The sequence below is a fragment of the Phascolarctos cinereus genome, unplaced genomic scaffold, assembly GCF_003287225.1.
Source record: "Phascolarctos cinereus isolate Bilbo 61053 unplaced genomic scaffold, phaCin_HiC Scaffold_4;HRSCAF=312, whole genome shotgun sequence".
Lineage (NCBI taxonomy): Eukaryota > Metazoa > Chordata > Mammalia > Diprotodontia > Phascolarctidae > Phascolarctos > Phascolarctos cinereus.
Genome location: NW_027555847.1, coordinates 140,670,223 through 140,687,336, shown reverse-complemented (window position 1 = coordinate 140,687,336; position 17,114 = coordinate 140,670,223).

Below are 17,114 nucleotides of genomic sequence, written 5' to 3'. Positions count from 1 at the left end.
GCCCTGAGTGTGAAGATCAGCAGAACTCTGTTACCTAAAATTCACTATCAGTAAAAGCCACTGAAATCTTGTAATGACTTTATAATAGAGTTCATCTTTCAGCTTAAGGTTCAGGCTGTGACTTCCCATGGAAGAAAACACTGCAGAGAAAGAGAACAGTGAATCCCTACTTGCATTTATGGTGAAGACACATAAACAAGAACTTTAACTAGCTTAGAGATTAAATGAAATCACAGAAAATCAGATCATGGGACCGTAGATTGAGAGTTGGAAGGAACCTTGGAACCTAGATTATAGAATATCAGTGTGAGAAGGCATGTTAGAACCCATCTAGTGTGTCTCTCATTTTACAGATGAGAAAACTGGGCCCTATGGTATGTAAGTGATTTACCCATGGTCGCACAGCTATTTAGTAGTGGTTGGATTAGAATCCAGCATGACCTAGGCTTTTCAGTGGATTGTAAATCCAACTGTATGGAGGCAACATGATGGAATAGCAGCCAAAAGGTTATTTCTGTCTTAGGGTACATTAAGTGGATGAGATAAAAGGAATAAGGGTGTGATAGTTGGTAATCAGACTGCCTCTGGAGTATTATGCATTGATAACATTTTCTCCCTCATTTTCTTAAGGTTTTAGGCATTTAGACAAAACAATAGATCAAATTTGTGTATTTCCCAGGTATCAAAGTTCACACTGAAACTTTGACAGATCTGGGACCTGGTTTGAGTAGGCTCAAGCCATGGATATGAGGAAGCATTGGGCAAAAAGATAATTAGCCGTGTCTAGAAGTGAAATAGGTTACTTCAGGAGCGGGTGGGTTCCTTTTCACTGGCAGCTTTTAAGCAAAGACTAGAAGGTCATAGGCATGTGGTAAAGGGAGTCTTTTTTCAGGTATGGGCATATCTGGGTGGTAGCCAAGATCCCTTCTGACTCTGAACTGTGATTCTGTCCCCGCCTTCAAGTTCGTTGCCCTTTCTGCTACCTAATTGCGAATAATACAAATTACATAGACAACACCCCAGCTCAACTTTCTGATTTTCATTGGTTCCTTATGTCTCTCTCGTCAGAAAATTCACTTAAAGCAATAACAATAGCTATGCTTAACATGGATGTATTTATGGCTATATAGTATCTTACATCACCTTATTTAATTTGATCCTTACAACAAATCTGTGAGGATAGATAGTGCAAGTTTTATCATCCTTTTCTTTTCAGAGAGGTGAAGTAACCAAAATGATATAGTGGTAAGTATCTAAGTGAGCACTCCAAGCTAAGGCTTCTGATTTATCCCTGGAATATGGTGGAAGGAGAGTGGAAATTAGAATCAGAGGGCCTGGGTTCAAATTATGGCTCTTGTACTTACTACCTATGTGACCTTGGGTGTCACTGAACATTTCTGGGCTTCAGTTTTCTCAACTGTAATATGAAGAGGTAAAATCAGATTTTTTTTTCCCCAGTTCTATATTTATGATTCCAAATTCCTAAGCAGCATATCACCTCCCAAGTAATATAATGCATTTCGATTGCACAAATTTAGTGTCTATAATAGGAAAAATATACTCCTCCAGTGCCTTGGAGGTCAGCTTGGGCTCTCTGGGGCAATACCAGTAGGGAAGGCTTTGACTGCTTGACTTAGTCTTGCTAAATTCTGAGGGATCCACCACTGAGTTGGTCCTAAGGAAATGAATGATTTTGCCTAGAGTCTTTCACAAAGATCATCTGCTACGGCATAAAGAGCTGCCTTGGGACCCTGAGAGTGACTTGGCCAGGGTCACATAGCCAGTATATGTCTGAGGAAGGACTTGAACCCAGGTCATGCTGACTCTGAAGTCAACTCTTTATCCATTGCACTCCAGATGTTACAAATGAGGAAACATGGGGAGCTGGGTTCAAATTCTGGCTCTGCTACTTACTATCTGTATGACCTTGGGAAAAATCACTTTGGGCCACTTTGGGCCTTGTGGTTGTGGTCTGCATTGGTGGAAGAAGTTCCTACACTGATGAAATGACAGATTCTTGAATACTGACCCATATCATGATATATATCTTTGATATGTTTTAGTGTACAAGGTAGGTTCTCAAATGCTTTGAATAAATGAATGAAAATGCATTTGTTCTTACTATGTACTTTGTGATAGGCACTGAGGATATAAATAGAAATATAAGACAATCTGTTTTCAAGGAGCACACATTTAAAAACAAAAGTCGTACGGAAAAGTCCCATGGTCCTTAGGGAGCAGTAACAAAGCACATGGCAATGCATCGTCTCTAACACTGATGATGGCACTTACTATGTGCCAGGCACTGTGAATAAGTGCTTCACCATGAATATCTCACCCTCACAACAACCCTGGCAAGTAGGTGCTATAATTATCCCCATTATACAAAAAAAAAAAAAAAGGAAACTAAAGCAAAAAGAGGTTAAGTGACTTGCCCAAGGTCACACAGCTAGTAAGTATCTGAGGCTGGATTTGATTTCAGGTCTTCCTGACTCCAGGCTCAGCATTCTAACCACTGTGTCATTTACCTGTTGTTTCCACTGATAAAATTATACCTGTCTCTGATGTTGAACCATTTGTTCAAAGACATTGTTGGTGAAAACTTTTTTTTTTTCCCCTTGGATCTCAGTAGTTGTGGCTGCAGCCCCTAGAAGCAGTTGCCAGGCTGAATCTCCATATTTCCCAGGATGATGGCTGCTGGGTCTCTGCTGGAAGCAGGGCTGGTGAACTGGAGGGCACTGATTCTCATTGGGTTCTTGGGTTTACTTGCCTGTTAGTTGTGGTTGGTATTGGTGGTGGAGAGGAAAGTGGGTCCCTTTCCCATTATGATTTCTCCCCTCAATGATGGTTGTGGAGCCCAGGTTGGAAGCAGGACCAGTGGCCTAGAGCAGGACTTTTTTTTTTTTAGTTTATTTATTTTTAATTTTCAATATTCACTTCCATAATATTTTGAGTTACAAATTTTCTCCCCATCTCTCCTCTCTCTCTACCCCAAGACAGTGTGCAATTTGATATAGGCTTTATATATACATTCATATTGAACCTATTTTCACATTCACGTTATAAAGAAGAATTAGAACCAATGAGAGAAACCAGGAGAAAGAAGAAACAAAAAAAAGGAAAAAAAAGTGCAAATAATATGCTTCAATCTGCATTCAGACTCCATAGTTCTTTTTCTGGATGTGGACTGCATTTTCCATCATGAATCCTTTGGAGTTGTCTTGGATCCTTGCATTGTAGAGCAGGGCTTCTTAAACTTTTTCCACTCCAACCTGCTTTTCCTGTTTTGTTTTTTTGTCAACTTTTGTTGGTGTTGTGTGGCCTGAGGGCATGCACAGTACAAAGTGTGCATGCTTTGTGCTCAGAACCAAGGCTGCAGTGAAGTTGCATGATGCAACACAGAAAATCACTGCCAGAAACACCCTGGATTCTTTATGTGTTTGATTTTTTAATTAATTTTTGGTCATTGCGCATTCAGAAACCTTTTACTGTTGCCAGATTTTGCAATTTAAGAAGTACTGGCCTAGAGAGTAGTATTATTCCCAAAGCCCTTAGATTCAGTGTCCTGGGCTATCACTGTTGAGGTCTGAGTTAGATGATGGTCAAGGTGGTGGTGAAGGTGGTTCGACTTGCCTGGCACAAGCCATCTTTTGTCTTTCCCCCAGGTTGCCCCAGTGTTTTAGCTGGGCTTCTTGAGGCAATTGGTCAGTAGCTGGTTGGGATAGCTGGCCCCTTCTCTAAAGAAGTCATCGTCTTGGGTAATGGATGTGAGGGCTGTGCTAGATGTAGGCCTGGAGCACTGCCATTCCCAAGACGCTTAGGTTCATGGCATAGGTATCAGGAGACGTTGGAGATGAGTTGATATTCAAGGTAACATTCAACTTTTTATTAGTGTAGCAGAATTTAATAGGAAGAACTCTGAACTGGGAGTGGGGAGATATGGATTTGAGGTGCTGCTTCAGTATCTACAAGTTAAATATTTAATCTTGGGCAAATGCTCCCTCAGCCGGAGTCTTTTGTAAAGACTCTCCTAGAGCTAAACTTCTTTGTTCTATTATCTAAAATCACTTCCAGGTCTGACACTACATTTCATCCAATATTCATTCCATAAGCATTTATTAAGTATCTGCTCTATACCAAGGACTAAAGATACAGAGTGAAATATGACACAGTCCCTTGCTTTCAAGTTTACAACACATGTTGTATACAAGATCTCTTCTGGCTTGGATACTCTGTTCCAAGGTCTCTTATGACTTTGAAATTCTATGCCTTAAGTCCTGTTGAAGTCTCAATATTCACTGTATCTCAGATTCTATGGCTGATTGATTTTTATGTGTTTACTTGAGGTATATGTGTTTTAAGGACCAAGTTTTCTTGAATCTCATAGTGGCAAGGAAAAAAAATCTTTGGTATCCAGCCAAGGAAAAAAGATAGGGGTAGTGTGAAAATGAGCATTTTGAAGTAACTATGTGCCAGGCATTGTGCTAAGCAATATACAAGCAGCTCATTTGATTCTCACAGCAACCCTGTGAGGTTGGTGCTGTTATTATCTCCATTTTATAGGTGAGGAAATTGAGGCAGAAAGAAAATTAGTTACCAGAGGACTAGTTACTAAACTTATCTAGAGTCACATAGCTAGTAAGTGTCTGAGATCAAATTTGAACCCAGATCTTCCTGACTCCAAGCCCAGAACTCTTAATCCACTGTGGCTCCTTGCTGGCTCTAGGAGGGAGAACAGGGACTTGGTCTAAATTAGGAGATTAACAACTCTGCTGGTCACATACTTATTTCACTACTAGCTCTGTCTCATCTTACCCCTAATTCTACCTACATCATTAGCTCAATGGTGACACTTTGTTTTAAAAGATAATGAGCAAGACTCTACTTTGAGCACCATTTTTTATTTGAGTATCACCTGTACTCTTTTGAAAATAATCAAAGGTCAGGAAGGCAGGCAGCTGGCAAGGATAGGAATCAAAGAAAGCTTTTTAAAAAAATGTTTTATTGATGGTCCTTAAGAAATTATCACCTCCCAATGACTCTCTACTCCACATCCCCAGTGGAACCCTCCTTTGTAATAAAGAAGTATTTAAGTGAACAAATCAACACTTTTGCTATGTCTGACAACGTATGTTATATTCTAAACCTATAATCTACCAGTGAGGAATAGTGGATAGAATTCTGGGTTTGGAACCATGAAGACCAGGGTTCAATTCCTACCTCAGATACTTGCTAGCTATATGACCATTAGTAAATCACTTAACATGTGTGAGCCTCTGTTTCCTTATCTATAAAATGAGAGGATTGAATCGAAGTCCCTGCCAGTTCTTGATCTATGAACCTAGCTCTATGCCAAGAGGCAAGAAGTACATTTCTGAAATCACCATTGGTCACTGTGCTAATCAGAGTCAGTGTTATTTTCCCTTACAGTAGGGTAGTTGCCATGTAAATTATTCTTGGGGGAATTGTTGCTGAGAGGGAACTTCAGAAATTATCAAGCCAATAATGTTTGAATGCTGTAAAGGATGTTATATTAACAGATCTGTCTAATTTGATCAGGCCAGCTGCTCCATTTAGCACAGCAGCTTGCCCCTAAGAGGCGCAGAAGTGGTAACATAAAGACCAACATGCATGTGGCACTATATTGTTTACAAAGCACTTTAATTTATTTCTCATTGGATCCTCAAAATTAGCCTGTGAGGTATGCAGGATACAGACAAGTAAAATGGTCAGAGTCCAAAGTCCAAGGCACAGTCCAAAATGAACAGGGAGTCTTTATACACGCTGAGGTCCTATCACCTCCATTTTCTATATGAAAAAACTGAGGCTGAGAGGTTAAACAACTTGTCAAAAATTCCACAGCTAATAAGTGATGGAACTGGGACTGAAACCCTGAGTCAGTTCTCTTTCCACTAGACTTCAGCAGCCTCTCTGACAGATAAATTATTATTATTATATCTTATAGTTCCTATTCTCTGACTTCATAATATATATGTACATGTATTATATATATATATATATATATATATATATATATATATATATATATTTTTTTTTTTTTTTCTTGCCTTTTCCCAAAAGCATTCTAGTGTAATGGAAAGAACACTGGACTCTAAATCAGAATTCAAATCCTGATTCTGTTCCTGTGCAATCTTTGGCAAATCACACAACTTCTCTAGACCTCAGTTATGTGATTGCGAAAGACTGCACAGTTGCAGAATCAGAATTTGAATCCTGAACCTAGTTCTTAATTATTAAATTGTAAATTAATTATTTATAATGACTAATTATATAAATTAAGTATTAAATAATAAAAGAGATTAGACCAGAGGATCTCTAAGATCCCACCCAGCTCAAAATTGAGGTTATTAAGAACAGCTTACATTTCTATAGTGCTCCAAGATTTTATGAAGGGTTTTAAGTTCATTATCTCATCTGATCTGCAAGAATCATGGTGCTTATTGCAGCAGGACATGTTTATCTCCATGACTGGGGACATTGTAGTAATAGTTTACCTCTCCCCTGGGAATACCTGAGGAATGAGTCATCATGGAAAACTTGGGGCAAGTGGAAAGAGTTAGCAGTCTAAGCAGGTGGACTTGATTGTTTGTTGGCTTTGGATCCAGTTAGCCATCACTTCTCTGAAAGTTAACTGAGAGCTGGCATTGTTTCTCGGATGGGAAATAGGAATTAAATGCACAGAAGAAATGAGACCACAGGCTGTGAACCAGGAAAAAAAAAAAGAACCATTCTCTCTGAACAGTCAAAGGAAGCTAGTGTCCCATAGAAAGACTCCTGGTAAAGATGGCACCCACCACTGGAGGCGACAGGCCCACTTGGGGTATTAGGATAAGATGTAATATTATAGCAATAAGGGAAGGGTTGAGTTTTATAGATGACTAGGACTATCATAGTTATCTGTAGGTTTGTATTCTACCTTTTACTAAATTATATGTTCTTTGAGGACAGTTACTATGCCATCTCTTCATCTTTGTTTCTCCAAGTTGGCACTGTCCTGCTCATATAGTAGGAAAAGGTTCCACATAAAGTTGGAATAGTATAGTGAAAGTTTAAGAAACATTTGTTGAATTTAATTTGTTTAATTTAAAGTAGCCTTAATAATTGGCTATTGATTATGAATCAAAGAAACTGAAAAGGATAAAAGCAAATCAGAAGTGCAGTTTAATAAACATTAATTGAGATACACATTATGTTTAACAAAGTCCTACTCTAATGTCTTCTTGTGGAATGGAGGGACCTAAGGTTCTTGAAGGCTACCGGCAGAACATAAAATTTGGAAAATTCTTCCATGTTGGGAAGACTTTCAACAGACAGTGTCTGCTCTCTGAGGACAGACCTAACTAAATTACAGAGATGCTTATCTCCAGCAGGATGGCCAATTGGTGATGAATGAAGAATTCCATAGGTTGTCATAGCAACCAATGAAACAAAGAAAAATTAAAATGATCCACAATCCTGTGTGGGGCCCTTTTCTCCTTCTGTTGTGACAGTGGCAGAGTCATAGGAAAGGGGCAGAGTGCTAAGAATCACACTTTTTGAAATGTCTACAAACAGTCACTTAGCTGTTAGTACTCTAAATGTGAGATCCTCGTCCAGTAATGAGTGGATAGACTATAAGAAAACTGTCATATCAACAGTGACATTTTTGCTATAAATGAAACCAGAAAATATGAGCTGCCTTAAAAGTTCTCCTATAAGGTATCTCTCATGCATATGTCAAAATCATGTAAGATCTCTCAAAAGATAAGACCATGGTGACAACTTTGTTCAATAACCCTCTACTTATTAAAAATCAAGCACAAGGAGAGGTGTGCTTGCCAAATGTGTGTGCTGCTGCCATGTTGGATTTCCAAGGCAGAGTGCAAATTGAAGAGAGGTTCCTTATATCTTCTGAGGTCCTTCAACCACTTCCATTGGCAGATGATGTTTGCCGGCTAATATCTCAAGTGGACTTATGGCCTTCGGTGACAGATCATCATCTTTACTAGCAGCCCACCAGCTCTCTTTGTCAGGAAAGCATTTCTCTTTTTTGCCTGGTTCATATCCTGGGGTCTCATTTCTCCTATGTGCTCAGTTCTATTTCCTTCCTGAGAGACAATACCAGCTTTCAGGCAGAGACAATACCAGGTCAAGCAGCATTTCAGAGATGCCCAAATGAGATCTGTAATCCATCAGAAAAATTCAACCTGACATGGGCAAAACTAAATGAGTGAAAAGTGCCTCTTGATCTGGCTATGATTTGTGTTTGGAGAGGTAACACATGGAATGTAGGGCCACCACACCTTGGACAGGCCATGCAGATGGACAATGAGCTGGGCCCAGAATTAACAGGAGGAGGAGGATGAGATAGATTGCTTTTGTGAAATGAACCTATGATCCTCAGTTATAATATATGTATATATATATATACACATACACACACACATACATACACATACACATGTATCCATATCTATATCTATATCTATATCTATATAGCATGTTCTCTTTTCAGTTTGAAGATCTGAACTGGAGACAATAAATTGTGTCTGCCCAAAGGGTGCATGATGATGGGTGGAACTGGGCTCTGGCAGATACTGAAGAAGTCAGTAAAGTTGGATGAGAAGAGAGAGGTGGTAATTGAGAAGAGACTTGGGAGGCTTTTTTTCCCTTACGTCACATCGGTAAGATGGTTCAGAAAAATGAAATAACCCGTTGTCTTGACTGAGAAACTGGTGGATGGGCTGAGAGTGCTAAAAAGATGGCAACATCATGAGGAATGTCTGGAAGGTAGAGAGTGATCATAACCATGTCCCCACCCCTCCGCTTTTGACCTAAATGGGGCAGCAGACTGTAAGTGACTCTGGATTCTTCTGTTCCTTTGAAACTGATGACTACTCATTTAAGGAATTCCATTTCATTTTCCTCCTTTTAATAAAACTTTCTTCAATAATATTATGAACTGCATGCTCATGCACTTAAGGGCAAGAATCTGGTCTAGTGCATCGAGGAGCTGTAATGAATATTTGGATAGAGATTATGACCTAAGAGAATGAGAAAATTCTTTGAAAAATACCTGGAAATTTTAATTCAGGAGACAGTCTCTGATACAAGGATTGCATGAGTGTTTAGGAAAGGGCCTAACAAAGTGGTAGGAGAGATTCTAAGAAGGAGATATCACTTATAGATGAGGATACCGGGGAGTGCTTCATAAGAAGGTAGGCCTGGACTACATCTTGACTGTATGGGTAGGGAGCCATAGAAGTGGTAACTATATGGCCCTTCTCCATAGTACCCAGCCAAACTTAAACTGTCTCTTTTGTTGGCCTGTCTTACGCATCTTATGTCAAAGCCTTCTCTCAGCTAGATGTCACTTGGAAGCAACCTGATAAATTAACAAAGACCAAATTTGTATTACCCTAGACTACTGGTCATGGTCTTGGGGAGGAGCTCAGTATTCTAGCCTATTTTTGAATCCTGATTCTATCATCCAGTGCATTAGCTATTCCTCCCAGCTAGTAAGAGTGTAAGGCTAGATTTGAACTCAGGAAGATGAGTCTTCCTGACTCCAGGCCAGGCACTTAATCCACTGAGCCACCTAGTTGCCTTTAGACAATAATTACAACTTATAAATTGAATTTCCATTTCAAGGCTTCCCATTTTTCATATGGATGGAGCTATAGATTGCAGATCTTCAGGGAATCCAGCATCTCTATTTCTGCATATTAATTTAATTCAGCAAATATTTATGAAAAGCTTGTGCTATCTTACAAGGAACTGTTCTCAGTGCTGGGAATTAAAAAATGAAACGAGACACAGTCACTTCCTCTAGGAGCCCCCTATTTGTTGGGGAATGACTGTAATACAAGACATGCTGTCAGGGAGACAATATGGTGTAGTGGATAGAGTCCTGGACTCAGAATCATGAAGACCTGGGTTCAGGAATGCCGAAGTTAACTCCAACCACTTCTCCCCTTATAAGAGTTGACTTAAATTTTCAGCGTGATCATCTGTTTACACCTCAGAAACTGCCAAATGCTACAAATCAAGGCTTGATTTATTATTTTGTTGCTTGTTTCTACTTTTTACCAGCATCTCCCTGCCTGGTTTCAAATCCCAGCTCCAAGATTGATTAGTTTTGTGACCTTGAGCAAATTACTTCACCTTTCCAGATCCTCAATGTCTCCATCTGTTAAATGGAGATAATAATACCTGTAGTGTGTGCCTTGCTGGCACTAAATAAGAGAATGTATATGAAGTGCTTTTCAGATGTTAAAGGGCTGGGCAAGTGTGAGTGATCAGTGAGTACACAGGGGAGATCTCTCCTAGCTGGTGGGAACAGGGAATCAGGGAAGGCTCTATGTAGGTCATAACACTGGATCTGGCAGAAGAAAGAGTGGCAGATTTGGAATCAGAGGACCTGGGTTCAAATCTTAGCTCTGCCACCTAATATCTACATGACCTTTAAGAAGGTCAGGTCTTTAAATCTCTTGAGCTTGAGTTTCCTCACATATAAAATGGGGGGTGGGGTGGAACCAAAAGACATTTGATGTCCTTTCTGTCTCTAATTCTGTCTATAATCCTATGAACAGACAAAAATTTCAGAAGAGATCACTGTAGGCATAAGGGATGACCTGTGAGAAGGCAGGATAATATTGGGGAATGGCTAGTATTCCAGTTTGGCTGGAATGGAACTCCATGAAAGACAGAAAGGTAGCTTGGAGCCAGAATGAGCGTTGAGAAGGTTATTTTGTAGGTATAGAGAGGCAGCCTGATACAGGAAATGGAGAGATGGCCTTGGAGTAGAAGACCAGACTTTTGGGAGACCTTGGACAAATCATTTTACTTCTCAGGGTCCCTTGGATCTCTTTAAATCTAAGTGGCAGAGTAGGATCCAGGCTGCATTAACCCGCTGTGGTGACATGAATTTGCTCACCAAGAAGTTCCCTGGACCAATGAAATCGTGTCTGGTCCAAAACAAAACAAAACAAAAAAGAAAAAGGACTTTTAGGATAATAAGATTTAGAATTCAAAGGAATTGCATCTATATGGAATACCCATTGGTGGAGGAGGGGCTGAGAAGAGGCAGGGAAACTAATTAGAAGGCTAATGATAATAATGATAGGGAGATAGATATATAAAGTATTGTTCATTATTTATTTATAAATTATTATTTATATGTTTACATATATTCATGTACCACCTCTCTCTCTCCTCCCTCTCTCTTCTATGTGCTAGGCACTGTACTAAGTGCTAGGAATATAAGTACCAGCATAAAGAAGACAGTCCCTGCCCTCAAGGAGTTTACATTTTAATGGAGGAAGAAGCATAAAAGGGAGCTAGGAAGATGGGAAGGTGGCCCGGTGTCCCCATGGATTGGTCCAGGATTGAAGAGAGCATGATGGCTTTCATGGGTGCTTCTTCAAATGGAGGTCCAAGGAGGAACCCAACAAGCAGAAGAAAGGGCAGTAGGGATGGAGAAGTGGGAGAATACCACTGGGGCAGAGGTAGAAAGGCGGTCTGGGAAGCCATGGGCCAACATTTAGGTAATATTTTAAGGTTTACAAAATGCTTTACATGCATGATCTCATTTGATCCTTACAACAGCTGTGCACTATTATTATCCCAATTTTACAGGTGAGAAAACTGAGGCTACAAAAGGTTAAATTACTTGGCTGGGGTCACACAGTAAGTATCCAAGGTAGAATTCAAACCCAGGTCTTCCTAACTCCAAGCCCAGCACTTATGCAACTATATCTCTCCTAAAAGTAGATTGAATGAAAGATAACATGAGTCTACAATTGAATAATGGCATTGACAATGGAAAGGAAGGCACTGATGCAAAACAAACTGTGGAGGCAGAATTTATAAGACTTGGTGACTAATAGTGCAAGCTGTCTTCATATTGGTAGTGGAAAGTGGGCTTTAATGTAGGTATAGGTAAAGATAGGTAGGTTGTAATTAGAAACTTCTGTTCTTATTTAGAAGCTTTTCTTTAATAAAATGAAGTGTAATGATTGGATATGGGATTTAAGGATGGTGGTGGCTTCAGGCATGGGTGATAGCAATAGAAAAGGAGAAGTTCGCAGAAGGAGTAGATTTTTTTGAGAGAAGATGATGAATTCTGTTTTATGCATGATGAGTATTGGCTGCCAGGAGGACATCCAGGTGGGAGGTGGTGGTGATATTCACTAGGAAATTGGAAATGTGGTATTGGCGCTCCAAAGAGATGTTGCAGCTAGGAATATAGGCTCCTAGATTTAGAGGTGGAGAGGACCTTAGAGGTCATCTTGTCCAACCTTCTTCTCTACAGATGAAGAAACTGAAGACCAGAGAGATCAAGTTCTTTGTCCAATGTCACACAGATTCTCTAACTCCAAAGTCTTTGCTCTTTCCACTGTACTTATGCTTTGAGAATATCTACAGGAGTGTTGATAATTGAAGCCATGGGATTGGGTGAGTTGGGCAAAACAGAAAGTAGAGAGAGAAAAGACATGGTGGCTTTGAGGGATACAAAAAACAAATATTTAGGTACTAGGAGAAGGAAAAGAATCCAGTGAAGGGGAGTGATTGTGGAGCAAGGAGAGATTATTGGTGAGCAGTAAAAACCAGTTCAAAGCAGTCAAGGAAGATGAGGACTCAGAAAAGAAGACCAGCAGATTTTTGCATAATCAGATCATTAATGACTTTGGAGAGTGTTGTTTCAGTACAGCTAAGGAAAGAAAAAGCAGATATGTAGGGAGACATGTAGATACAGATATTAAAGAATGAGTGGGTGGTGCGGAAGTAGGAGCACAATATGTACACTGTTCTTTCTAAAAGTCTGGCAGTGAATGGGAGGGGAGAGAGAGGATGATAACAGGGCCATGGGAAAGATTCCACTTGTCCCTCCCTCTCTCCCTCCCTTCCCTCCTCGTTTGAGAGATGTGACCAGTTTGTTACAGTGAGAGCCTTGGAGTCAGGGAAACCTAGCTTCAAGTCTTGCCTCTGATACAGACTGGCCGTGTGGCTCTGGGGCCAGTCTCTTAACCTCTCAATGCCTCAAACAACTCTCTAAGGCTAAAAGTCATAGGACAGTTGTTGATTTGCATTGATAGAGAGAGTTTCCTCACAGAATTCCCTACGTTAATGAAATCATGGTGGCCCCACCCCCAAGTGAATATGTTGATAAGTAGAGGGGAAGGTGCCAAAAGAGAGGGAGAAAATGAAAATGAGAGTGCGGATGTTTGAAGGAGCAAGGTCTGAAAGGATGGGGTAATATCAAAGCTGATGGGCTTACTTTTAACAAGGGAGAAGACTAGCTCTTTCCCTGAGGTTTGAGGGAAGGAAGACTGGATGGGTAAGGACAGAGAGGTTTTAAGGCTAAAGGAAGGGAATTAAGGAACTCACAGTAGATGTTTCTGCTAAAATGGAAAGTATGGCTGTCTGTGGTGACAGACTGAGAAAGAGGAAGAGATGATATCCAAGTTGGGTTCTCTGAGAGAGGTAGGGATGCGAGGTCTGAGGAGAGAGGGGAATGTTTGGAATGACTGTTGTTTGGAAGGTGATAAAGTCAGGTAGAAAGGAATAAAAGGATTGCTCGGTAGTAGTGAGAGCCCAGTTGCGGCTAGATAGGAGTGGACTCAGTAAGGATAACTTCATTAATCTCTCTAGTTGTGCTCCCCAGCTTAGGAATAGAAGCAGAGAAAGCAGATGGTGGGTGGTATTGAGACGCAGAGGATAACTTGGGGGGGAAAGGAACTTTGGGCATTAGAGTAAAACCAAAGGAAGGTACTGTTTCTGGATCTGGTGTCCTCAGTGCCGAGCATGTAAGCAAGGTGATCATTTTCAGAAAAAGAAATCAAAGAAGAAGAAGGAGTAAAAATAGGTGGCTCAGTATCACTAAATATAGCTTTTACTACATGGATTTTTCTAATTCAGAGTATCAGAGTAGGATCTCAGAGATCAGCTCCTCTATTTCACCACGAGTCAGGTTCAGAGCCCATTTTTGACTAATCATATCTCATTAATAGAGCAGTTAATCCATTACTAAGTATTTTCTTTAAAAAAATTTTTTCTGTCCACTGTCAGGGAAATGAGAAAAACTGTTATTGAACATAACTGTAACAGAAAATTGAAGGAAGGCTGATATGATATGGGTGAGATTCTAGAATGTCAGAAATATAAGGGACCTTGGAAAATAGACTATCTTATGCTGGAGCTAGAAAGGATAAAATAAATAAAGTTGTTGTTCAGTTACTTCAGTCATGTCCAACTCTGTGATACCATTTGGAGTTTTCTTGGCAGGAATACTGGAGTGGTTTGCCATTTCCTCCTCCAGCTCATTTTACAGATGAGGAAACTGAGGCAAACAGGGTTAAGTGACTTGGCCAGCATCACATAGCTAGTGTCTGAGGTCATGAAGATGACTTCCTGACTCCACACGGGCCACTCTATCCACTGTGCCACCTAGCTGCCCCTACAATAAACAGTACATTCACACAATAAAATAAATATTAGTCAAACATGAAATGTGTTCAGAAGTCTGTGCTTTGTAAAGGGAGAGATAAAGTCTTAGATAAGAAGAATGCAAACATTGAGTGAGCTTTCAGTCAAGGAGAAGGATTTAGGCACTAGACACAGACAGCTGCAGGAGGAGTATAAGATAGTACATTGGAAAGTTACACTGAATGTAGTATATGAGCCTTGTCAGAGAGGATTGAGATTTAAGAGAGGGGGGATCCATGGTGTGTGTGTGTGTGTGTGTGTGTGTATAAGAGGGAATCAGGGAAGCTTTTCTTGAGCAAATGACATCTGAAATAGGGTTTAAAGAGGGAGAATTAGAGAAGCAAGCATTTATTAAGTGCCTACTGTGTGCCAGGCACTTTGCTAAGCACCTTACAAGTATTATCTCATTTTTAATCATCAAGATAACCTTATGAAGCAGGTGCTGTTTTTATGCTCATTTTACAATTGAGGAAACTGAGACAAACAGAAGTTAACCAACTTGCCTAGAGTCACATAGCTAGTAAGTGTCTGAGGCCAGATTTGAACTAAGGTCTTCCTGACTCTAAGCTTTCAGCTCTATCCATCACACCACCTCAACGCCTAGGTGTAGAGCCACACCTGGGCCACCTGTGAAGTTGTTGTTTTTTTTTAGCACATATTTAAGACTTCCCTTCTATTCCTATTACATTTAATCTTATTAGATTCAGCCTATTCTAGTCTCTTAAGAACTTTTGGGATATTAACTGTCATACCACATGCTAATTCTCATAGCTTCATGTCATCTGCAAATATTATAAACATAGTTTCTAGGGTTTCATCCAAGTCATTGGTTGTCTTCTGAGAACAGGGTAGCTATTAAGAGTTCTTTGATCATTCCTCTCTCCCTCCTCTTCCCCCAGCTAGGAACGATCTTTTCCTCATTGAATTCTGTATCCCTCTTTGACCTGATCTGTGCACTTATTCTCATATACTTCATTTTGAGGCAACTAGGTGATATGGTGAATACAGCTCTGGATCTGGAGTTAGGAAAATCTGAGTTCACATCCAGTCTCAATTTCTATTTCTGTCATCCAACATGTTAGTTATCTATCCTGGTTTTGTTGTCGTTTGCATATTTGATAAGCATGTGAACTACGTTTTTATCCAAGTCATTGATGAAAATTTTGAACAGAACATTCTACTATGATTTTTCCCTCCAGTGTAACATTGATTAAAAAATTAACCACTTTTTAGGACTGGTTGTTTAATCAATTTTGGCTCCAATTAACTGTATTATTTTTCAGTTTATTCTCTCAGACTAAAGAAAATCATGGATATGTCAAATGCTTTGGTTAAATCCAAGGATCTTACAATGATCTCTTCCACATCGCAGGGGTTAGGGGCATGGTGCCCCCACTATCTGGAAAATCTGCATAAAATTTTTTCATCCTCCCTTTGGACCAGAGAAGAAGTATGAATTTTTTTCTTTATCTTTTATGGCTTGTTCACAGTACTTCATTGTAAAATTTGGGTTAAGTATTTGGTCATAGGCTGTGTGTCATCTGCCGGCCTTTGCATGTCATGTGTGGTTTCCGCAAAATTCCCCCCAAATTCCCATTTAATTTCTTATGCTGACCTGTGACACATTGTAACCACGATGGGGAAAGTTGCAATGTGAAAGGGATAATTGTATAGATATGGCATTTGCCTGCTCTACTGGTCTAGTAACTCCTTCAAAGAAGAAAATGAGGCTTATCTGGCATGAATTGTTCTTTTAAGACAAATGTTATTATTATTTTTTTGCTTGTTAATATGTTATATTCTTGAATGAGATTAAATTTTTCTTTCTTCAGTTTCTTTGAGATATATTTATCTTGTGAACAACTTCCTCTTCTGGTTTAGGAATAATCTGTTCCTTTTCAGTATGGATCATCTTGATATGGAAAGATGAAATCATAGATAGGTTGCTTTGACCATAAACTCTAATTTTGCTTACACTTTTGGGAAGCTCTATTGATCTGGATATTCCCAATGATGAGAGAATCCACATTCAAATCCTTCAGTCTTCATTCCTCCCTGAACTTTTGATCCTATGACTTCTTTATAGGTCAATGACCCTGGGTTCTGCTCCACTCCTTAGCTTAGGCATACTTGACAACTCCGCCATTGTATCAAAGGTAGGGGAAGTATATTATTCTTTAAATGAAATATCTTTTTAAATACTTAGTAGCTTTTCAGATTTTCATACCCTTGATAGGCTGGGTACTTTCATGGTTGATCTCAAATTGGGTTCAGGCTTTCAAATTCCTTGATTTCATGATTTTATGAGGTTCTTGAGGCCATTTTTGGATATTATCTCTGGCTGCTCTTGGAGACAGCCATAACTTTAAAAAAATGATTTTTTTTTAAAAAAAGACTGGGTTTCTCCTTCTTTCCCAAGCTGGAAATGAAGTGACTACTCATGGGCCCAGTCACACCACACATCTGTATGGGAACTTAGACCTGCTCAAATTCTAACCTGGGCCAACTCAACCCCCTGCCCAGGCAGCTCAGTCATCTGCCACTTCCTCTCCTCAACTCCCAAGGACTCACCACACTGATGCTGCCTGCACTTAGTGAAGTCACCTGATCAACATAGCCTACTGCAG